General features: G+C 37.0%; 1 protein-coding gene and 1 long non-coding RNA gene across 3 annotated transcripts in view; one reads left to right on the forward strand and one right to left on the reverse strand.

Annotated features, from left to right (window-relative positions):
* AHCYL2 (adenosylhomocysteinase like 2) overlaps window positions 1-24,933 on the forward strand; it is a 272,609-nt gene that overhangs the window by 167,827 nt on the left and 79,849 nt on the right. The gene's annotated exons all lie outside the window — the stretch shown is intronic.
* LOC131278530 (uncharacterized) overlaps window positions 19,782-24,933 on the reverse strand; it is a 33,848-nt gene continuing 28,696 nt past the window's right edge. The window contains exon 4 of the long non-coding RNA XR_009185884.2: window positions 19,782-23,604. This is a non-coding gene — a long non-coding RNA (uncharacterized lncRNA). The remainder of the gene's footprint in view (window positions 23,605-24,933) is intronic.

Below are 24,933 nucleotides of genomic sequence, written 5' to 3' on the forward strand. Positions count from 1 at the left end.
AAACCCAGGACCTCCTGACCCGTGTGATGAGCTGGCCCATGTGCAGTGCTGATGCACGCAAGGAGTACTGTGCCATGCAGAGGTGTCCCCTGCATAGGGGAGCCCCATGCACAAGAGGTACGCCCCATAAGGATAGCCACCCAGCGTGAAAGAAAGTGCAGCCTGCCCAGAAATGGCGCTGCACACATGGAGAGCTGATGCAGCAAAATGTCACAACCAAAAGAGACACAGATTCCAGGTGCTGCTGACAAGAATACAAGCGGACACAGAACAACACACAGTGAATGGACACAGAGAGCAGACAACTGGGGGGGGAGGGGAGGGAAATAAATAAATAATAAATCTTTTTTAAAAAATGAAAATAGCTTAAGACATCTCTGAACAACATCAGGTGCACTGGTAGATGCTTTATGGGAGTCTCAGAAGGAGAAGAAAGAGAGAAAGGGTCAGAAGGAATGGTCAAAGAAATAATGACAGAGAACTCTCCAAACTTAGCAAAAGAAATGAATATACACATCTAAAAAGCCCTGAGAACACCAAATGGATAAATATGAGGTAAAGTATACCCAGTGATAGACTGATCACTATCAAATGCAAAGGACAAATAGAGCTTTCTAAAAGCTGCAGGAGGAAATCAGCATGTTACGTGCAAGAAAGTCTCAATTATGAGTGAATAAGAATGAATTATGAATAAGAATGGCCCACTTCTTATCAGAAACCATGAAGGAAGAAGACAGTGGATTAAAATACTTAAGATACTGAAAGAAAAAAGCTGCCAGCCAAGAATTATATACCTGGCAAGTTTTACTTTCAAAAATGAGGGAGAGACTAAGAAACTCTTAGATAAACAAAAGCTGAGGGAGTTCATCACCACTAGACCTACCCTACAAGCAATGCTAAAGGGATTTCTTCAGACTGAAAGCATAAAGAAATATGTACATGCTAATGAAGTTAAGTTGGTAACAAGCCAAATATGATTACTATATATTTAGGATGTTAAATTTTAACCCCATGGTAACCACAAAAAAAATAGATGGAAAATATATCCACACAGAAATGAGAAGACACTCAAAATGGTACAACAAAAAATCAACTAAATATTAAAATGAAAAAAAGAAAGAAAAACTCAAATAAATACAAAAGTAGGCATTGGCGGAAGTGAGGGACAGAAAGTATAAGCCCTAGAAAGGCCTAAATAACAAAATGGCAGAAGGTCCCATATTATCAGTAGTGGCTTTCAAGGTAAATGGATTAAACATTCTAGTCATAAGGCAGAGATCAGAATGGATAAAAAAAAAATGACCCAACTATATGCTGTCATCAAGAGCCTCATCATAAATTCAGGGAGGCAGCAGACTTGGCCCAGTGGTTAGGGCATCTGTCTACCATATGGGAGGTCCGCGGTTCAAACCCCAGGCCTCCTTGACCCATGTGGAGCTGGCCCATGCACAGTGCTGATGCACGCAAGGAGTGCCCTGCCATGCAGGGGTGTCCCCATGTAGGGAAGCCCCATGCGCAAGGAGTGCGCCCCGTAAGGAGAGCCGCCCAGCACGAAAGAAAGTGCAGCCTGCCCAGGAATGGTGCCGCACACACGGAGAGCTGACACAACAAGATGGCACAACAAAAAGAAACAGACTCCCATGCCGCTGACAACAACAGAAGCAGACAAAGAAGATGCAGCGAATAGACACAGAGAACAGACAACCAGGGTGGGGAAGGGGAAGGGGAGAGATATAAATAAATAAATAAATCTTTAAAAAATAAATAAATAAATTCAAAGAAACAGTAGGTTGAGGACAATAGGATAGGAAAAATATTACCATGTGTATTAGTCAGCCAAAGGGGTGCTGTGCAAAATTCCAGAAATCTGTTGACTTTTATAAAGGATATTTATTTGAGGCAGAAGCTTACAGTTATCAGGCCATAAAGTGTAAATTACTTCCCTCACCAAAGTCTGTTGCCATGAGTTAGAGCAAGATGGCTGCCGACTTCTGCAAGGGTTCAGGCTTCCTCTTCCTCTTAAGCCTCCATGGTCCCAACTTCTTCCAATATGAGCTGGAGGCTGGGATAAATCTTGTCTCTTTCCCAGGGTTTGTTTCTCTCCGGGCTCAGCTGCTCTGCTCTTTCCACAAGGCCAGCTATAAACTATCAGGTGAATGACTTGTCTCTCTTCCTGGGGTCTCTGCCATGTCTAATGGAGGCTTCGCTCCTTCCTCATGTATCTGCTTCTCTGTGTATTTACTTCCCAGGGATCTAGCATTAAAATTTCAACTAACTCCTCTGCCATGTAGTTTTCTCTGTGAGTCCCTGTCCACCAAGGGGGTGGGGACTCAACATCCTACTGATGTGGCCCATTCAAAGCCTTAATCATAATTTAATCAAGCAAAAGTGAAACCTTTGAAGTTAATTCAATCTAATATGCCCAGAAGAACAGACCAGTTCACAAACATAATCCAACATCTATTTCTGGAATTCATAAACAATGCCAAACTGCTATACCATGCAAATAGTAAACAAAAGAGAGCTGGGTAGCTATACCAATAGTATACAAACAGTTACAGGGGACAAAGATGGTCATTATATATTGATAATGGGGACAAAGTAATAGGTAGATGTACCAATTACATATGAACCTAGAGCCCCAAAATATATGAAGGAAATACTGATAGATTTGAAGAGAGAAATTGACAGTTCTACATTAGTAGTAGGAGACTACTTCCTTTTTTTTTTTTTTTAATTATTTATTTATTTCTCTCCCTTCCACCTACCATAGTCTATGACCATTCACTGTGTGTTCTTCTGTGTCTGCTTGTATTCTTGTCAACAGCACCAGGAATCTGTGTCTCTTTTTGTTGCATCAGGAATCTGTGTCTCTTTTTGTTGCATCATCTTGCTGCATCAGCTCTCCGTGTGTGTGGTGCCACTCCTGGGCAGGCTGCGCTTTTATTTGCATGGGGCAGCTCTCCTTGCAGGGCACACTCCTTGCACATGGGGTTCCCCTACGCAGGGGACACCCCTGTGTGGCATGGCACTCCTTGCACGCATTAGCACTGCGCATGGGCCAACTCACCACATGGGTCAGGAGGTCTTGGATTTGAACTCTAGACCTCCCATATGGTAGATGGACGTTTTGTCTGTTGGGCCAAATCCACTTCCCTATACTGCTTTCAATAATGGATAGAACATCTAGTCAGAAGATCAGTAAGGTTATACAATATTTGCATGATACTCCAAATCAACAAAACCTACAAGATATGTGTAGAATAGGTCACCCAACAAAATCAGAATACACATTCTTCTCAAGTACATATGGATCATTCTCTAGGATGGACCATACATTGGGTTTGGTCACAAAACAAGTCTCAATAAATTCAAAAATATTGAAATCATACATTGCTTTTTTAAAATGCTTCACTCATTCTTTTATTCTTATCACCTTGAGAATTAGAGATACCAGACATAAGTGTCTTGATGTTAACCAGAGCAAAATAGACAAACTCCTTATTTGATTCTGGACCTTGCATAGTTTCTGCGCACAACAGAATTAAGCTAGAAATCAATAACAGGGAGAATTGGAAAGTTCATAAATATGGGGAAATTAAACCATATGTTCTGAATGATCAGTGCATAAAGGAGGAAAGGACAAGGTATATTAGGAAATATCTTGAGGTGAGTGAAAATGGAAATACACCATACCAAAATTTATGGGAGGCAGCAAAGGCAGTGCTGAGCTGTAAATTTTATAGCTATAAATGCTTACCTTAAAAAAAGAAGAAAGATTTCAAATCAGAGACCTGAGCTCAAAACTGGAAGAACTAGAAAAGGACGAGCAAAATAAACCAAAAGTGAGCAGAAGGAAGGGAATAACAAAGATTAGAGCAGTGATAAATTACATAGAAAACAAACAAAAAGGAGAGAATCATCAAAACCAAAAGTTTGGTCTTTGAAAATATCAACAAAATTGACAAACCTTTAGATAGACTGACAAGAAAATATAGAGAGTATATAAATAACTAAAATCATAAATGAAAAAGGGTCATTACTACCAACACTGCTGAAATAAAATGAATTATAAAAGGATACTATGAACAACTGTATGCCAATAAATTATATAACCTAGATGAAAGGGACAAATTCTTAGAAACATACAACCTACTTTACATGGATGCAGGAAGAAATAGAAGATCCCAACAAACCAATTACTAGTAAAGAGATTGAATCAGTAATCAAATATGTCCCAACAAAGAAAAACCCAGAACCAGTTGGCTTCACAGGGGAATTCTGCCAAACATTCCAAGAAGACTTATCTCCAATTCTGCTCATACTCTTGCAAAAAATTCAAGAGGAGGGAACACTCTACTCCCTAACTGTTTCTACAAGGTCACTATCACCCTTATACCAGAGCCGGATAAAGATACCACAAGGAAAGAAAATTACAGACTAATATCTTGTGTAAATATAGATGCAAAAATCCTCAACAAAGTACTTGGAAATTGAATCCAATAGCACATCAAAAGAATTATACACCATGAACAAGTGGGTTTTATTTCAGGTGTACAAGGGTAGTTCAACATAAGAAAATCATTTAATGTAATATACCACATTAACAGAATGAAGAAAAAAACCACATGATCATCTCAACTGATGCACAAGACATTTGACAAAATCCAGCGCCCCTTCATGAGAAAAACACTTAGAACACTTGAAATAGAAGATAGATTTCCCAACATGATAAAGGGCATATGTGAAAAGCCCACAGCTAATATCCTACTTAATAGTGAAAGTAATATCCTACTTAATAGTGAAAAGTTTTCCCTCTAACACCAGGAACAAGACAAGGATGCCTCCTGTCACCACTGTTATTCAATATTGTACTGGAAGTTCTTGCCAGGGCAGTTAAGCAAGAAAAGGAAATATAAGGCATCAAAGTTGGAAAGGAAGAAGTAAAACTTTCCCTATTTGTAGATGATGAGATCCTATATACATATCCTGAAAATGCACAACAAAGTGCTTAGAGCAGTAAATGAATTCAGCAAAGTGTCAGGGTATAAGATCAACATCCAAAAATGGTGTTTATATATGTAAGAAATGAACAATCGGAAGAAGAAATCAAGAAAAGAATTTCATTCACAATGAAAACTAATAGAATCTTATATCTAGGAATAAAATCAACAAAGGATGTAAAAGCTCATCATATCCAGAAAACTACAGAACATTGCTAAAAGAAATCAAGGAAGTCCTAAATAAATAAATGGAAGGACATTCCGTGTTCATGGATTAGAAAACTAAATATCATTAAGATGTCAACACTACACAATGTAATTTATAGATTCAATGCAATCTCAGTCAAAATTACAATAACCTTCTTTGCAGAAATGGAAGAGCCAATCAATCATCAAATTTATTTGGAAGGATAAGGGGACCTGAATAGCTAAAACTCATCTTGAAAAAGAATAATGAAGTTGGAGGGTTCACACATCCCACAGTAATCTCAACCACTGAGCTACATCCACTCCCCAAATAAAGGTTTAATAACCAGAATATATAAAGAAATCCTTCAACTTAACAATGAAAAGGCAAACAACCCATTTTAAAAATGGGCAAAAAATTTGAATAGACATCTCTCCAAAGAAGATATGCAAATGGCCAGAAAACACATGACTAGATAGATGCTCAACATCATTGGCCATCAGGGAAATGCAAATTAAAACTGCAGTAATACCATTCACACCCATTAGAATGGCTGCTATGAAAAAAAAGGGGGGGTGGGGGAGATAACAAGTGTTGGAGAGGATATGGAGAAACAGGAGCATTCACTCATTGCTAGTGTGACCAGCAATCCCACTACTAGGTATATACCCAAAAGAATTGAAAGTAGGGACTTGAGCAGATATTTGCACACCAGTATTCATAGCAGCATTATTTACAATTGCCAAACGATGCCCGTCAACTGATGATAAAAATGTGTTATATACAAACAATGGAATAGTACTAAGCCATAAAAAGGAATGAAGTCCTGATACCTGCGGCAATATGGATGAACCTTGAAGACATCATGTTAAGGGAAATAAGCCAGACACAAAAGGGCAATATTCAATGATCTCACTGATTTGAAAGAATTAAAATAAAGAAACTCAGAGTTAGAATCTAGGATATAGGTTACAGCAGGGTGGTGTGGGGATAGAGAATGGGAAGTTAAGGCTTATGATGTACAGTGTTCCTATCCAGAATGATGAAAATGTTTAGGTAATGGATGGTGGTGATGGTAGCACAGCAGTGTGGATACAATTAACAGCACTGAAATATATATTTGAATGTGATTAAAAGGGGGAAATGTTAGATTCTATATATAGTAACAGAATTTTAAAAATTTAATTCATGGAACTATACCATACAAACAGGGAACCCCAAGTTAAACCATGGACTTTTTTTTTTTTTAAGAATTATTTTTTATTTGTTCCTCCCCCTGCCCCCCACCCCCGCTTGTCTGCTCTCTGTGTCCATTCACTGTGTGTTCTTCTGTGACCACTTCCATCCTTATCAGCGGCACCGGGAATCTGTGTTTCTTTTTGTTGTGTCAGCTCTCCATGTGTGCAGCGCCAGTCTTAGGCAGGCTGCACTTTCTTTCGCGCTGGGCGGCTCTACTACGGGGCACACTCCTTGTGCATGGGGTTCCCCTAGGCATGGCACTCCTTGCGCACATCAGCACTGCACATGGGCCAGCTCCACATGGGTCAAGGAGGCCCGGGGTTTGAACCGCGGACCTCCCATGTGGTAGGTGGAATGCCCCATCCTTTGGGCCAAGTCCACTTCCCTTTGGACTTTAATTAGCGGTACAGTTATTAAAATTGCTATCATCAATTGTAACAAATATTCCACACCAATGCAAGTTGTTCATGGTGGAGTGGTATTGGGAATCCTGTATTTTATGCATAATTATTCTGTAAACCCTCTTTTCTAATAAAATAACTTAAAAATGAAGAGGGAGAGTTTATGATATTCCCAGATAAAGAAAAGCTGAGGGAGTCCTTCACTACTAGAGTTTTTCACCCTGTAAGAAATGTTAAAGGGAGTTCTTCATACTGAAAGGTAATGACACTAGACAACAATTGGAAGCCACATTAAGAAATAAATATCTCTAGTAAAAGTAGCAGCATGGGTAAATATAAATGCCAAAGCTATTGTATTTTTGGTTTGTAATTCCACATTTTACTTCCTACAGGATTTAAAAGGTAAATGCATAAAATGTAATGATGGGAGGGATAAACAAATAAAAATTTTTTTAATGTAATGATAAAACAATGGTTTGAACTCAATGTAGAAATATGTAATTTGTGTCAGGAATTACATAAAGGTTGGAAGCTGAGGAACTCAGGGACATACTTTGTGTATGCTGTTGAAGTTAAATTGTTATTAAAGCAAACGAGATTGTTATAGATTTAGGATGGTAATCACAAAGAAAATATCAGAGAATATACAAACTAATAGTTATAGAAAGTAAAGTACAGGTTTCCAGGGACAGTGGGCAGGGGATTTGGGAGTTAATGCATAATCGGTGTAGGGTTTCTGTTAGGGGTGATAGGAAAGTTCTAGTAATGGATGAGGGTGAAGGTACCACAACATAATGAATATGTTTAATCCCACTGAATGATACGCTTGAGAATTGTTAAGATGAGAAAGTTTGTTGTATGTATGTTTCTACAATTTAAAAAAAAGGGCATCTAAAGAGACAATGACAATTACATGTAATACATGATCTTGCGCAGGATTTAATAATTGATAAGAAAAGGCTCAAAAAAGCCTTATTGAGACATTTGAAAAAATTGGAATATAGACTATGCTTTATATCAATTTTAATTGTCTTTACCTTGATAACTTCTCTTAAGTTGATGACATAAGTGGGTATCCTTCTTCTTAGAAAATATAATGGAAATATTAAGTGTTAAAGGAACATATACACCCTAGTCTCAAATGTTCAGAAAATAAATAGACATACAGATGATAGGTGGATAGATATATTGGTGGATGTATGAATAGATAGAATGATACAACAAATGTGGCAAAATGTTAAAGTTTATGTATCTGGGGATTATGTTGGAGTTCTCTTTATGGACTTTCTGTTTTTTGTGGGGTTTTTTTGCAACTGTCCTGAACATTTGAAATTATTTCAAAATAAAAAATTTGAAGAGGAAAAAAAGAACAATGTAGCTCTATGTATTTAGGCATGGAAAGATCTCTTAGGATACTCTGGTATGTTAAAAAAAAAAAAATTAAAACCAGCAAACCACTTTTTGTAGATTGATGTAAGACCATATTTGTGTGTGTGTGTGTGTTTATATAAACTATTTGTGAATGTGTCTGTAAATTCATAGATATGTCTGGAAGAATGAACTTCAAATTATTAATAGCAGTTACTACTAAAAAAGAGTGTGAGGGTTAATTTCAGTTTTAATTCTTTATATTTCTATATTATTTGAATTTTAATAAACACATTTTTGTCTTTATTTTTTTAATGTTACATTCAAAAAATATGAGGTCCCCATATACCCCCCACCCCCCTCACCCCACTCCTCCCCCCATAACAACAACCTCCTCTATCATCATGAGAAATTCATTGCATTTGGTGAATACATCTCTGAGCACCGCTGCACCTCATGATCAGTGGTCCACGCCATAGCCCACACTCTCCCACAGTCCACCCAGTGGGCCATGGGAGGACATACAATGTCTGGTAACTGTCCCCGCAGCACCACCCAGGACAACTCCAACCCCCGAAAAATGCCCCCACATCATTTCTCTTCCTCCCACCCCCTACCCCCAGCAGCCACCATGGCCACTTTCTCCACACCAATGCCACATTTTCTTTGATTACTAATCACAATAGTTCATGAATGGAATATCAGTAAGTCCACTCTAATCCATACTCTATTCCTCCATCCTGTGGACCTTAGAATGGTTGTGTCCACTCTACATCTATTTCAAGAGGGGGCTTAGATTCCAAATGGATGCTGGATGCAATTCTCCTGCTTTCAGTTGCAGGCAGTCTTGGCTCCCTGATGTGGTGGTTGACCTTCTTCACCTCCATGTTTGCTGAGTGGGGTAAGTCCAATAAACCAGAGTGTAGGAGTTGCAAGTCTGTTGAGGTTCAGGACATGGTCAGTCCAGAGATTCAGGTCCCCTGGCTATACATTAAACCCAGCACCAACTACAGTTCCAGTAAAAGTAACAGGAGAGGCTTGTGGACAGAGATCACATCTGAGTCCAGCTCCATCACACAGAAACACAAACTCCAAAGTAGGGCCAACTGACATGGCACTGAACTCCATCTGCCATGACCATAGAACCTGTGGGTCTCTGTAGCCCTCAGAAGAACCAGTAGCTGGGGTTGTATCTACTTTTATCTGTCTCTGGGACTCTGCTGAGGTGTGCATAAGGGCAACCCCTCTGATAACCTCCCGGCTGTTTTTGGAGACTCATAGCCATATAAACTCATTTGTCCTTTCCATTTCCCCCTTTTATTCAGGTCAAAAAGCATTTTTTTTTTTTTTTTTTTATAAATTTTTTTATTTTTTATTGACTTTGTAATAATATTACATTAAAAATATATATGTGAGGTCCCATTCAACCCCACCCCCCCCACCCCCCCTCTCCCCCCCCCCAACAACACTCGTTCCCATCATCATGACATATCCATTGGATTTGGTAAGTACATCTTTGGGCACCTCTGCACCTCATATACATTGGTTCACATCATGGCCCATACTCTCCTCTATTCCATCAAGTAGGCCCTGTGAGGATTTACAATGTCCGGTGATTACCTCTGAAGCACCATCCAGGGCAGCTCCATGTCCCGAAGACGCCTCCACCTCTCATCTCTTCCTGCCTTTCCCCATACCCTTTGTCCATTATGTCCCCTTTTCCCAATCCAATGCCACCTCTTCTATGTGGACACTGGATTGGTTGTGTCCATTGCACCTTTATGTCAAGAGGAGGCTCAGATTCCACCTGGATGCTGGATGCAATCCTCCCATTTTCAGTTGTAATCACTCTAGGCTCCATGGTGTGGTGGTTGTCCTTCTTCACCTCCATCTTAGCTGAGTGTGGTAAGTCCAATAAATCAGATTGTAGGTGCTGGAGTCTGTTGAGGCTCAGGATCTGGCTATCACATTGTCAGTCCAGAGATTCAAATCCCCTAAATATATCTTAAACCCCAACATTAACTGCACCTCCAGCACATTAGCATGGAAGTCTTATGAAGGGAGATCCCATCTGAGTCCAGATTCATCACACATAAACACCATTTCCAAAGAGGGGCCATCTGCCCTGGTAGTTAACCCCATCGGCCATGACCATAACTCCCATGGGTCACTTTAGCCCTCAAAGGAACCAATATCTGGGGGTTGTATCTGCTTTATCTGTCTCTCTGACTCTGCTCAGTTGTGCATGAGGGCAAACCTTCTGCCAGCCTCCAGACTCTTTTTTAGAAACTCGTAGCCATATAAACTCATTTCTCCTTTCCATTTCCCCCTTACTTTAGGTCAAACAGCATTTTAAAGTCATGGTATTTTATGTAGACATGGATATTCTGCTGATCCGCATTGAACCTTCCGTATAAGGTCATTTTCCAGTTGCATCATCAGTTGGTAGTTGATAGTGGTCCCTCGTTGCCAGGGAGGCTCATCCCCGGGTGTCATGTCCCACGCTGGGGGGAAGAAAAAGCATTTTTAACTCCTGATATTATATGTAGACTGAAATATTCTCCTGGTCCGAGTTGACCCTTTTATTCAAGGTCATTTCCTAGTTACATCATCAGCTAGTACTTGGTAGTAATCCCTTGGCACCAGGAAGGCTCATCCCCAGGAGTCATGTCCCATGCTGGGGGGAAGTCAACACATTTACATGCTGGGTTTGGCTTCAAGACTGGCACATTTGAGCAACACGGAGGCTCTCAGGAGGTAACTCTTAGGCACCCTGCAGCTCCTAGGCCTTGTTCTTATTTCAGGTGCACAGGCTTACAAGCATAGTCATTAGTCATTAGTATCAAGGGCTCATTGTTGGACCTTCCTTCTTTTTTGGTCTTTGCCGTCACACTTGGGTTAATAAACATATTAATGAATGACTTCTATAATTTGATCCTGTCAGTAAAAATGAAACTACAAGGGTACCAAGAAGATATGAGTGATTTTCTAAAGAATTCATGAGACAGATACATTTGTCTGCATAAAAATTAACCTCCAAATAGAAGAAAAACTGGGACAGGGAAACTCCTTTCTGACAGTTTTGAAGTGATGGAATCTTCTATCAGAATCCTATATTCTGTAATTATAAAAATAGATTATAAAAGACATACACAATAATTATAAAATCTTTGAATCTCTATGTGGTATATGGGTGAGGACATGAGCATTTTCATATATACTGATGGGAATATAAATTGGTACATTCTGGAGGGCACTTTGGCAATAGAGACCCTGCCATTCATTTTGACTTAGAATTACATATTTTGGAATCTATCCTGAAGGAAAAAAATCACAGACATGTAAAGATTTCATGTTTGCTGCATTCCTATTTACTGTATTAGAAATTTGGAAGTAATTTAGTTTCTGAGAAGGATTTTTAATAAACTACGATACATTTATTCAGTGGAATATGAGGTACATCTTAAAATATATTGTAGACAAGGTTAAATAGCTTCTCTAAAATTACACAGTAAATGGGAGAGCTAGGACCCAGTTATATCCATCTGATTTTAAATTCTACGCATACAGTTATTGCATATAATGATATGTCACAATACATTTTACATGAAGAAAAGTTATAAAATGTCAACAGTGGTGATAGTTGGGTGTCGGGATTACAGTGGAAATTTGTCTCTTTTGCCCTTATTTTCAACGATGCACATAACTGACTTATAATTGAAGTTTTCTTAAGATATTCGTTTCATAGCACAGGGGTTGGGTGGTTTAAAAAAATATGCATTCCCTCATTCCCTTTGTTTTTGGACAGAGATATATTTCTGAATTTGGGTGTGTCAGCTCTTGACTTTGCCTGTTATTTTCCTCTGGGCATTGGTTTATAAAAACTACAAGGTTGAAATAGCAATGTTATTCTGAGATCTGAAGATGTGAACAGATGAAAGATCTTTAAATAACATTGTAACCACTATTCAGTTTGTTTCCTAGGTCTGGGATCATGGCCACTCCTAACAAGATTCAGAAACCAGACTCAGAACCCAGAAATTTATATAGTGAACAATTCCCTAGGCTGTTCTCCTTCAGCTTTTCACTAGAAAATCATCCTTCTTCCCTCCTTTCTCCTAATTTCTTTTTGCTAGTTTAAGGGTCTTTTTACCTGGGTGAAAAGAAGTTGAACCAATCATAGCCATTTTTTTGTGCCTGAGTTTTTGTTCATTTCTGTTGCCATGTAAACCAAAGTTTAGATGTGAGTAAGTCAGCTGCTGCCTACAACCTCCCTCTCTAGAGAAAGGGAAGAGATGGTGAAGGTAATTGAGGAAGACAAGAAGAGGTGGGAATGGGGGAACGAGAGTATTATCTTTTCATTCCTGGTCTTGATTCTTACTCTGTCTCTTTAACTGTATGCGATTAGAATATGTTGCCTATAATTATTTGTGTTAATTCTTACTTCTTCTTGCCAGCAGTTGAGAAATAAAGTTGGTTATTAAGTTTTCTCTATTTGTTTGCATATTGGAAACTGCCACTATTTGGGATTAAAATGAATAGATTTTAAGCTATCTTCTGGTACTGGAAAATCTAGGAAAATGAATGGTTATAGGACATAGCATGGGATTTGTGATTTTGGTTTCAAGGGGTTATACTTTGCTATTGGCATTAAAGAGTAGTTCCAGGCTGTCTCATGAAATGTTCACTGGAGGGAATGTGCAAAGACAGTGACTTACAGGCATTTACAGTGACAACTGGGGGAACTGACAGTTGAAGCTTAAAACATGGCACAGAAACTAGGAAAGTACTAGGAATCATTAATTAAAAGATAGTAAGGTGTTTATTCAAAATGTAAATATTGATTAGAAGTTAGTGGGAGTAAACAAGTTTGTGCGTTTTTGTGGGAAGAGAAAGAGTGAGTGTGCAGTTATTCATCTGGTCCAGATAGGGAGGAAAAAAGTCATTTCTGATCTTAGTAGACTTTGAAAATCAATTAGTATCATATACATCATGCTCAGATCCTGTTGGCCATCCAACAGTAAATTAAATTTTTATCCAGATGGTCCAGATTGTCCTTAAGCTAGGAAAGAGCAAATATTAAATAAGAAATGCCATTACAAAGAAAGAGCTTCTTTTTTTTTAACAACTTGTTGGGGATTGAATCATGCCCCCCACAAGGCACGTTCAAGTCCTGTGGGAGTGAACTCATTTGTAAATAGGATCTTTGAAGATCCTAATTAGATGAGGCCAAATTGACTCGGATTGGGCCTTACTCCTGTATGATTGGCATCCTCATATGCAAAGGAAATTCAGACATACAAGTAGAAGTCACAGGAGAGACCACAGGAGACAGATCAACCTGAGGTGGATTCTGAAATTGATTGCCTGCAAGCTATCATTAGACCACCACAGGCTTTGGAGAAAGCCTGACATGCTGATACCCTGATTTTGGAATTCTCGTTTTCAAAACAGTGAGACAGTAAATTCCTGGGTTGTTTGGTTTTTTTTTTTTAAGATTTATTTATTTATTTCTCTCCCCTTACCCCTACCCCAGTTGTCTGTTCTCTGTGTCTATTTGCTGCGTCTTCTTTGTCCACTTCTGTTGTTGTCAGCTTCACGGGAATCTGTGTTTCTTTTTGTTGTGCCATCTTGTTGTGGCACCTCTCCATTTGTGCGGCGCCATTCCTGGACAGGCTGCACTTTCTTTCACGCTGGGCGGCTCTCCTTATGGGGCGCACTTCTTGCATGGGGCTCCCCTACGTGGGGGACACCCCTGCGTGGGGCGGCACTCCTTGCGCGCATCAGCACTGCGCATGGGCAAGCTCCACATGGGTCAAAGAGGCCTGGGGTTTGAACCGCGGACCTCCCACGTGGTAGACAGACGCCCTATCCACTGGGCCAAGTCCGCGGCCTCCTGGGTTTTTTTTTAAAGCCAATCAGTTTGTGGTATTTGTTGTAGCCCTAGCAAACCAAGTCATAGCTGTATAATATTCCATTGTTTGAATGTACTTCAGTTGATATAACCAGAAATCTACTGATAAATACTTTGGTATTTCAAATAATTTTAAATTGGAATTTTAGTAACTTTAAGCCCCTTTTACTAACATTCTCACTTTGAGGCTAGTCTACAGCTACTAGCATATAAAAATCAACTGAATATAAATGTAATCCTACACATATATAGCTTTAATTCCATTCTGGGCTAGAGAAAGATATCTTCATAACTTTGTAGTTATGTTTCATTCATGCAATCTCTCTGTACTTTGTTTTTCTTTTTTATTACCATCTGTGTCTCTAGTGTCATTTGGCTTATATTTTCTGCCTTTTGCTTTTTCATTTCTTGTGAGTAATTTTTCACTTCTTGGTTCCTGTCTGGCCCTACTTAATATACCAGCTTCCCTTCCTAACTGCTACTTAGATCTTTGTTAGAAAACTGTTAGGCATGCAGCTCACCTTTGCATTTTTAAAATAAAACTTTATTGAAATATATCATTCATACTTGAATATACATAAACAATAAATGTATAATAAAAGTTGTAAACTTACAAAACAAACATGCTTATCATACAGGGATCCTATACATCACCCCCACTACCAACATTTAGAATAATAATAGTGAGATTTTTTAAATTACAAAAGTAAATATAGGGTGGTAGTTTGAAGGAGGAAGTAATGTGTAGAAAGACCTTCCTTTAAAACAGGAAGGAAGAAGGAAAAGGTAGGTGAATATACCAAGAAATTTTTATTATTAAGCCTTTTGAAATGGAGAGAAGAGGAAAGACAAGGAAACTTAAAGTATTTGCAGTTTCTAAGTAGAAGGGATGCTCACTGTTTAAATAAGGTTGGAAGTCCTGAGATAGAGGAGATATATATGGAATTAGCAAAAGACTGAGACTCAGCAGGCAAATCTTCAAAACCTGATTGAAATTTGTGATATACTAATTGAAAAGTTGACTTTCAAGCTAATAGCAACACAAGAGCCTGTTCAGGAATGTGTTATGCAGAAAGCAGCACTTTGAATTCCTCCTTCAGATGGAGGCTTTGTGTGGATATGAAAATATTTCATTTAAAAAATGAAAACATTGAAAAAAGTTCATAAAAATTACTTTTAATGTATTGTTTTCCCCTTCTGAGTGTTTGAGAATGATGGAGGTAAATGTAGCTATGCATCCTGTGGAACCTCACAAGAGTTAGTTAATTATAATCAATTCTTAGAACAGATTTTTCTGAACAAAGTATTATTCATTTGCCAGCTATTTCTTGGGTTCATATGTAAGCATATAAAATTACCATTTGACTGTTTCAAAATGAATGAGGTATCTTATTTTAAAAAGCGTATGTTATATATATCTGAAATATATAGATATGTAGCCTGTCTCTCCCTACCTACTCCTTCTCCCCACAGTTAACCACTATTGTTAACAGTTTCTTATGCTCCGTTTCAGAAAAATTTAGGATGTGTGTGAATTATAGTGTACATTATTATGTATTACATCATATTCAAGTATATATTAACATATATCACTTGACAATATATTTTGAATTACATATGTTGAAACTATTCCATTTATATCCTTGCTCATTCAGTTATGTAAAACCCTTTCCCTGTTTCTCTCTCTTGACTTCTGTACCCCATTTCCTTTGTATAGAAGTATACTGTGGGAATACAAATTTCAAATACTTGTTTTCCTAACCAGTTTTCCATTTCACTGATTCACATTGGATTAAAATAGTAAAATATTTACATTTAATTGAAAATTTTTTGTTTAAAAATAGTGAGGTGAATAAGTGGAAATATTCGTCACCTTTGTTGACAGTATTTCTCTGAATAGTGTGTGTGTGTATGTGTTTACTTTATTTTTAAAGAAGTTTTAGATTACAGAAAAGTTATGTCAAAAACATAGGGGATTCCCATGTACCCTACCCCTCCCCCTTTCACATTTTCCCCTATTAATAACATCTTTCATTAGTTAGTGTGGTACGTTTGTTACAGTTGATAAATAAATACTGAAGTATTGGTATTAACTAAGGTGTATAGTTTACATTATGGTATACACTTTGCACTGCACAATTTGACAGATTTTGACAAAATGTACAAAATGTATAATGGCCTATATCCATTATTAGAATATTGTGCAGAAACAATTCCAGTGTCCCCAAAATGCTCTATGTTATACCTGTTCTTCCCTTACCCTCCCCTCAGAACCTCTGGTGACCGTTATCTTTATCTCTATATTACAGGTTCTCTCATTGCTAGAATAATAAGTCTACTTTGGTCCACAGTTGCATTTCCCCCTCATGTTTGTTCTTTCCTCATTCTCGAGGATTTGGAGCTGGTGGTGTCTATGCTGCTTCCGATTGAGAGAGGGGGTTAGATGCCATGGAATGGGTGGGTGGAACTGTTTTGCTTGCAGTTGTAGATACTCTGTTTTTCGGGATGAGCATTGTCCATCATCATCATTTTGTTAGAGTCCGATGAACTGGAGAGTGGGTGGGTGGCTGCAACTCTGCTGAGTTTCAGGGCTCAACCAGCATATGAACAGACAGAAGATTTAGGTCTCTATGACATATATTTAACAGGTATAGTGCTAATTATAGGTTCAAATAAAAGGGGCAGAAGAACCACATATAGGAAAATTATTTTAAATAAGTCTAACTGTTACACTGGGGAAGTAGGTTAATATATATTCCAAGGTAAGGCCCACTGACAAGGTGCCAATTTCCTGGGGTTGTGTGTCCTACCTATAGTGTCCAGATGTCACTAGAACCCTCAGGAGCACCCCTGCTTGAGGCATTGTTTACTGTGGCAGTCAGTGAGATCCTCTTGAGACGTGTAACCTGGAATGACCTCCTGACTAACTTTGAAATCTCTTAGCTGTAAAAACTCATTTATACTTAGTATTTCCCCCTTTTGGTCAACGCTTTTTCCCAAATGCATTGGTAGTTGGCGCTTTGTAATAATCAGCAAGTTAACTATAGAATTGCCATATGATCCAGCAATCCCACGACTAGGGACACGAACAGATATATGCACGCTGATGTTCATAGCAGCATTATTCACTATTGCCAAAAGTTGGAAACAACCCAGGTGTCCATCAACAGATGAATGGATAAATAAAATATGGTATATCATACAACAGAATATTATTCAGTCATAAAAAGGAATGAAGTACTGACACATGCGACATGTATAATGTTTTAACTCATCTCTCTCTTGCTTGACATATCCCTATAATTTCCCCCACTAGAGGGCACTAGGATATTAACGTTTTTAGGGGAGTGTTTAGAAAGAATTTAGAATGAAAACTTTATTTGTCCTGTATAGTAGGAATACAATCTTCATCTTGATATCACTCTGTGTTTAGGGTAAGTGGATGATTAAAATTCCTTCTCTGTTAGCAGTGTTGACTTTGAAAATTTTTAATGCTAAATGCCTAAGTAAAAAAAGGAGACGGAGGGCTTTAAGAAATGGAAAAGAAATTGGAATTTTGGGAACCTCAGTTATCACTTTCTGCTTACTCTACACTAGGTACTAACCCTAAAGGGAAAATTAATAATTATTATAGTATTTTGTCATTATGATATTGTATATTTTCAAGCTGCTAATACATTTTGAGGTCAAAGAATGCTATGCTAAGAAAAGATTAGGTAAAATTATCTTTCATGTTTTGGGGGCAAGGTGAATAAAATCAATGCCTTAATTACCATTCCCCAATCCAATTTTATTTTGTTTTGTGTTAAACTTCTCCCCAAACAGAAAAATATCAAAGTTGAAAGATCATCTTTAGTCCAATGGCCCATTTCTTACCAACATTCTTTTTTAAAAATTTTATTGAAGTGTATTACTCAGACATGAACATACATAAACAAAAAGTTTATTGTAATTATTGTGAACTTAAAAAACAAATGTGCATATCATCATACAGAGCTAACACATCACCCCACCAACAATACCTTGCATTGTTGTGAAACACTTATTACAAACTATGAAAGAGCATTGTCAAATATTACTAACTATAGCTCATATCTTACATTTGGTTTATTTTTGCCCGAACCCACTTGACTATTTACACCCTGTATTAGTATTATATATTTTTTATATTTCATGAGAGAACATTCTTACCTTTGTTCTGTTAACCACAGTCCACCTTCTCTCACAGGACTCTGTGTTATACAGTCTCATGCTTTGTACAGTCCATTTAAAGTATATACTCAGTGGCTCTCATTTTCGTCACTGAGTTGTGCTGCATTACTTCAGTCAATTTTAGAAGATTTTCATTTCTCCCAAAGGAAAAATCCCATATCCCCTAAGCCCCCTGTTGTTGTCCCTTAGAAATGATGTAATATCTTCATTGCCATTGCTGCAAAAATATTACAATATTACTGTCAACTTTCTTCCATAATTTACATTAGTTGTAATTTTTCCGTGTATCACCATATTCTTAACACTTTGTAAAAGAAGAGCCTTCTTACATTTATACTTTTAACCACAATCTTCACCACCACTGAAATCACTAAGTTATACATTCCCTAGACTGTTCTCTAGCTTCCTTTCAATTGACATTTACGTCTATAGATTACCCCTTTCAGCCGCAGTTACATTTATAAATCAGTGGTGTTAGTTTTACTCGCTATAATGTGTTGCATTTCCTCTATTCATTTCCACACTTTTACAATAAACCTTATTTAAAAATTCTACATACTTTAAGTGTCAGTTTCCACTCTCAACCCATATTCTATCTCCTAGAAACCTATACTCTAGAGTTTATCTCCATGAGTTTAATCATCATATTTAGTTCATAGTAGTGAGACCATACAATATTTGTCTTTTTGTGTCTGGCTTATTTCATTCAGCATAATGTCATCAGGGTTCATGCAAGTTTTCATATGCATCCCGATTTCATTTCTTCTTAACAGCCGAATAGTATTCCATTGTGGATACATACCACATTTTGTCATTTTGTTTATCCATTCATCAATTGATGGACATTTGGGCTGGTTCCATGTTTTAGCAATTGTGAGTGATGCTGCTATGAACAGTGCAAGTGTCAGTTTGCATCCTTGCTTTCAGTTCTGAATATATCCGTAGTAGTGGGATTGCTTTCAGTTCTGAATATATCCTTAGTAGTGGGATTGCTGGACAATACAGAAGTTCTATATTCAGCTTCATGAGGTACTGCCAAACTGCCTTCCACAGAGGCTGCACCTTTCTACATTCCTACCAACAGTGAAGGAGTGTTCCTGTTTCTCCTTTAATAATGGCCATTCTATAAGGTGTGAAGTGGTATCTCATTGTAGTTTTTATCTGCATTTCCCTAATAGATATGTTTAACATTTTTTTCATGTGCTTTTTGGCCATTTGTATTTCCTCTTTGGAAAAATGTCTGTTCAAGTATTTTGGCCATTTTTTAATTGGGTTGATTGTCTTTTTTTTTTTTATCTTTGAGTTGTATAATCTCTTTATATAACATGGGTATCAAACCTTATCAGATATGTGGTGTCCAAATATTTTCTCCCATTGAGTAAGCTGCCTTTTAACTCTCTTAATGAAATCTTTTGAAGAACAAAAGTGTTTAATTTGGAGGAGATCCCACTTATCTATTTTTCCTTTTGTTGCTTGTGCTTTGGTTGTAAGGTATAAGAAACCACTGCCTACCACAAGATCTTGAAGATGATTCAAGATCTTGAAGATGACATTTTCTTTTACGAATTTTATGGGTTATAGGTTTCATATTTAGGTCCTTGATCCATTTGGAGGTAATTTTTTTTTACATGTACATACATTTTAATTGTACATTTAAGGAAAAGACAAAACCCATGGTATTTCAATTTTAAGAAACTAGAATGTTGTGTATTTATAAAATACAAAGCCCACATAATAAAATACACAGCCCATATCTTGAGTTAACTTTTGTATAAGGTATGAGATAGGGGTTCTCTTTCTTTCTTTTGGATATGGATACCCAGTTCTCCCAGCACCATTTATTAAATAGACTGTTCTGGCCCAGCTGGGTGGGCCTGACAGCCTGATCAAAAATCACTTGATCATGTGAGAGTCTATTTCTGAGTTCACAGTTCGGTTCCATTGGTCAATATATCTACCTTTTGCTAGTACCATGCTGTTTTTACCACTGTAACTGAGTAAAATGATTTAGAATCAGAAAGTGAGTGTCCTCTAACTTCGTTCTTTTTTAAGACATTTTTGACTATTCAGGGTCCCTTACCCTTCAAAATAAATTTGATAATTGGTTTTTCCATTTCTGGAAGAAAGAAAAAAAGGCTGTTGGGATTTTTATTGAGATTGCATTGAATCTGTAAAACAGTTTGGGTAGATTTGACATCTTAAGGATATTTAGTCTTCCAGTCCATGAACATGGAATGTCCTCCCATTTATTTAGCTCTTCTTTGGTTTCTTTTAGCAATGCTTTGTAGTTTTCTGCATACAAATACTTTATGTTCTTGGTTAAATATATTCCTAAATATTTGATTCTTTTAGTCTCTATGATAAATGGAATTTTTTTTCTGATTTCCTCCTCAGATTGCTCTTCAGTAGTGTATAGAAATGCTACTGATTTTTGCATATTAATCTTGTATTCTGCCTCTTTGCTGAACTTTATTAGTTCTAGTAGCTTTGTTGTGGATTTTTTAAAGATTTTCTAGATATAAGATCATATCTTCAGTGAATAGTGCAAGTTTTACTTCTTTCTTTCCTATTTGGGTGCCTTTTATTTCTTTTTTTTCTTTTTGCCTAATTGCTCCAGCTAGAACTTCTAGCACAATATTGAATAACAGTGGTGACAGTGGGCATCCTTATGTTGTTCCCGATCTCAGTGGGTAAGTTTTCAGTCTTTAACAGTTGAGTACAGTGTTAGCTGTGGGGTTTTTGTATATGTAATGCTGAAAAAAGCTTCCATCTATTCATATCTTTTGGATTAATGTGCTTTAGGATTTGGTTCGTTGAGGATATTTTGCATCTATATTCATCAGAGTTATTGGTCTGGAATCTTCTTTTTTTGTGGTATCTTTATCTGGTTTTGGTATTAGGGTGATGTTGGTTGGTTTCATAGAATGCATTTGGTAGGCATTCTTTCCTGTTGAATTTTTTGTAAGAGCTTAAGTAAGCTTGGTATTAGATCACCTTTGAATGATTAGTAGAATTCACCTGTGAACCATCTGGTCCTTTGCTTTTTCATCTTTGGGAGGTCTTTGATGACTGATTCAATCTCTTTACTTATGATTGGTTTGTTGAGGTCTTCTATTCTAGGGTCAGTGTAGGTTTCTCTCTTTCTAGGAATTTGTCCAATTCATCTATGTTGTCTAGTTTGTTGGCATACGGGTGTTCATAGAATCCTTTTATGATCATTCTTATTTCAGTTGAGTCAGTGGTAATGCCTCCCTTTTCATTTCTGATTTTATTTATTTGCATCTACTCTCTTTTTTCTTTGTCATTTTCTCTATTTTGTTGATCTCCTCGAAGAACCAACTCTTGGTTTTGTCGATTATTGTTTTTTTCTGTTCTCAATTTCATTTATTTCTAGTCTGATCTTTATTATTTCTTTCCTTCAGCTTGGTTTGAGATTATTTCGCTGGTCTTTTTCTAATTCCTCCAGGTGAGCAGTGAGGTCTTTGCTTTTAGCTCTTCTTTTTTTTAAAAAGTAAGCATTGAGGGCAATAAATTTCCTTTTCATTTTGAAATGTTGTGTTCTCATATTCATTTGTCTCAAGACCGTCACTGAATTCTCTTGCAATTACTTCTTTGAGTGACTGAGTCTCTTGTTTAATCTCCAAATATTTGTGAATTTTCCATTTTCTGTCTGTTATTGATTTCCATCCTCATTCCATTTTGATCAAAGGAAGTGTTTTGTATAATGTCAGTCTTTTAAAATATATTGAGACCTGTCTTGTGACCTAGCATATGGTCTGTCCTGGAGAAGGTAACCTGAATGTTTGAAAGTATATACATCCTGCTCTTTGGGATGTAATGCTCTATAAATGTCCATTAGGTCTGGTTAATTTATCATATTATTGAAGCTCTGTTTCCTTATTTATCCTTTGTCCAGGTGTTCTAGCCAATGCTGAGAGTGGTGTATTGAAGTCTCATCCTATTACTGTAGAGATATCTATTTCTCCCTTCAGTTTTGCCAGTGTGTGCCTCATGTATATTTGGGCATCCAGGTTAGGTGCATAAATTTTTATTGTAGTTATTTTTTCTTGGTGAATTGCCCCTTTTATTGATATATAATGACTTTCTTCATCCCTTATAACTGTTTTGCACTGAAAATATTTTTTTTCCTATATTAGTGTTGCTACTCCTGATCTTTTTTGGTTACTATTTGCGAGCAATATATTTTTCCAACCTTTCGCTTTTAACCTGGTTGTATCCTTATGTCTGACGTGAGTCTCTTGTAGACAACATATAGATGGCTCCAATTTTTTTTAATCCATTTTATCAGGGTATGCCTTTTGGTTGGGGAGCCATTAACATTCATTGCTATTATGTAAAGGCATTACTTCATCCATTTTATACCTTGGCTTTCCACTGTCATATCTTACTATTGTCTGTCTTTTACCCTTTAAGTTACCCTTACTATTAAGCTTCATTTCTGCACTCTTTTGGCCTTGTCTTTTCCTTTCAGACTGCCACATTCCCTTTAGTATCTCTTGTAATTCTGGACTTTTGGTAACATACTCTCTCAGTTTTTGTTTTTCTGTGAAGACTTCAAACTCACCCTCATTTTTGAAGGACAGTTTTGCCAGATTATTGGCTCACAGATTTTCTCTTTCATTACTTTAAAGACACCATACCACTTTTCTCACCTCCATGGTTTCTGATAAGAGATTGGCACTTAGTCTGGTTGAAGTTCCCTTGTATGTGATATATTGGTTTTTTCTTGCTGCACTCAGAATCTTCTCTTTATCTCTGAAATTTACCATTCTGTATTGTAGCTGTCTCAGAGTAGGTTTATTCAGATTTACTCTGTTTTGGGTGTGTTGTCCTTCTTGGACATTGATATTTATGTCTGTCATAAGGGTTGGGAAATTTTCAGTTGTTATTTCCTCCAGTATTCTTTCTGCCCCTTTTCCATTTCTCTTCTCTTGCAGGGACACCATTAATGCATAAGTTTGTGTGTTTTGTGTTGTCATTCAACTCCCTGAGACCTTGTACCATTTTTCCTTTCTTTTCTCTTTTCGTTTTCCTGTTTTTTCAGGCTCAGAATCCCAGTCTTCCCATTCACTAATTCTGTCCTCCGTCAATTCAAATCCACTGTTATATGCCTCTTATGTATTTTTAATCTTATCCATTGTGTCTTATATTCCCATAAGCTCTGTTACTTTTTTTTAGCAGACTTTGACATTATCCTTTATGCTCACCCACTGTCTTCTTTTCACTTTTAAAAATTTTATTGAAGTATATCATTCATACCTGAATGTACATAAACAATAAATGGATGAGTGAACGAACAAATTGTAGTATATATATACGATATTATTCAACCATAAAAAAGAATAAAGGACTAATACATGTTATACCATGAATGAACCTCAAAAAAGATTACACTAAATGAAACAAGTTAAACACAAAAAGGTCACATTTTATATGACTCCATTTTTATGAAATATCCGGAATAGATAATGCCATAGAGACAGAACGCAGATTGGTGGTTCCTAAGGCTTGGGGCAGGAAGGGTGTGGTGGTGTCAGTGAGAAGGAGTGGGGAGCAACTGCTTAATGAATGTGGGGTTTCCATTTGGGGCCATGAAAATGTTTTGGAAATAGAGGCAGTGAATGTACATCATTGTGAATGTACTCAATGCCACTGAGTTGTTCACTCTATAATGGTTAATTTTATAGGTATGTCAGTTTCACCTCAGTTTTTTAAAATGTCTTCAACACAACAATAGGAACTTTCTAAAGTGAGGAAAAAGACAAAGAAAGACCAGAGGGAAATGAACATAGCCACAGCTGCAGCGATATTGATGACCAAAATTTTTCCAATTTTGATGAATATTTTAAACCCACAAAGACAAGAAGATTATCAAACCCAAGCAGTATAAGCACAAAGAAAACCATACCAAGACACATAATTAAATTTCTGGAAACCAGTGATAATGAAAATATCTTAAAAGCAGCCAAATAATAATAATAATAAAGACACCTATGTACAGAGGAGCAAAAATAAGAATGATAGCAGACTTCTCAGAAACTATGGAAAAATGTTCAAACATACTAAAAGTGAAAGAAAAAAATAAAAACCCTGGCAGTATAGAATTCTATCTCTGGTGAAAATATCCTTCAAGAATAAAAACTTTTTGATAAAATCTGAGAGTTCATTGGTAGCAAAATGCACTTCAAGAAATGTCAAAGAAAGTTCTCAGGCAAAAAGAAAATGATACCAGATGGAATGAAGAGTTCTGAAAATGTTAAATATGCAGGTAAATAAAAGATTTTTTTTTCTTATTTTAAAATGTCTTCAATTAAATAAACAAGTTTATATCATTAAATGTTTGTATTAGAAAATAATTTTTTTAGAAAGTGTTTCTTAAGTAAATAAATAATATAAAAAATGTTCACATTGTAAAAAAAACTGAACCAGTACGGTATATAGCATTATTGTCTATTTAATGGATGCAGAGAAATTACCTTCCACAGTTGAGTGCCTGTTATAAGCCAAGTACCTTGCTAAGTACTGGGGGTAAGGTGAAAGAAATATAAAGATGAAAGTTCAATATCTATTGCTGAACTTCTGACCTAA

The sequence above is a fragment of the Dasypus novemcinctus genome, chromosome 5 (assembly GCF_030445035.2).
Source record: "Dasypus novemcinctus isolate mDasNov1 chromosome 5, mDasNov1.1.hap2, whole genome shotgun sequence".
Taxonomy (NCBI): Eukaryota; Metazoa; Chordata; class Mammalia; order Cingulata; family Dasypodidae; genus Dasypus; species Dasypus novemcinctus.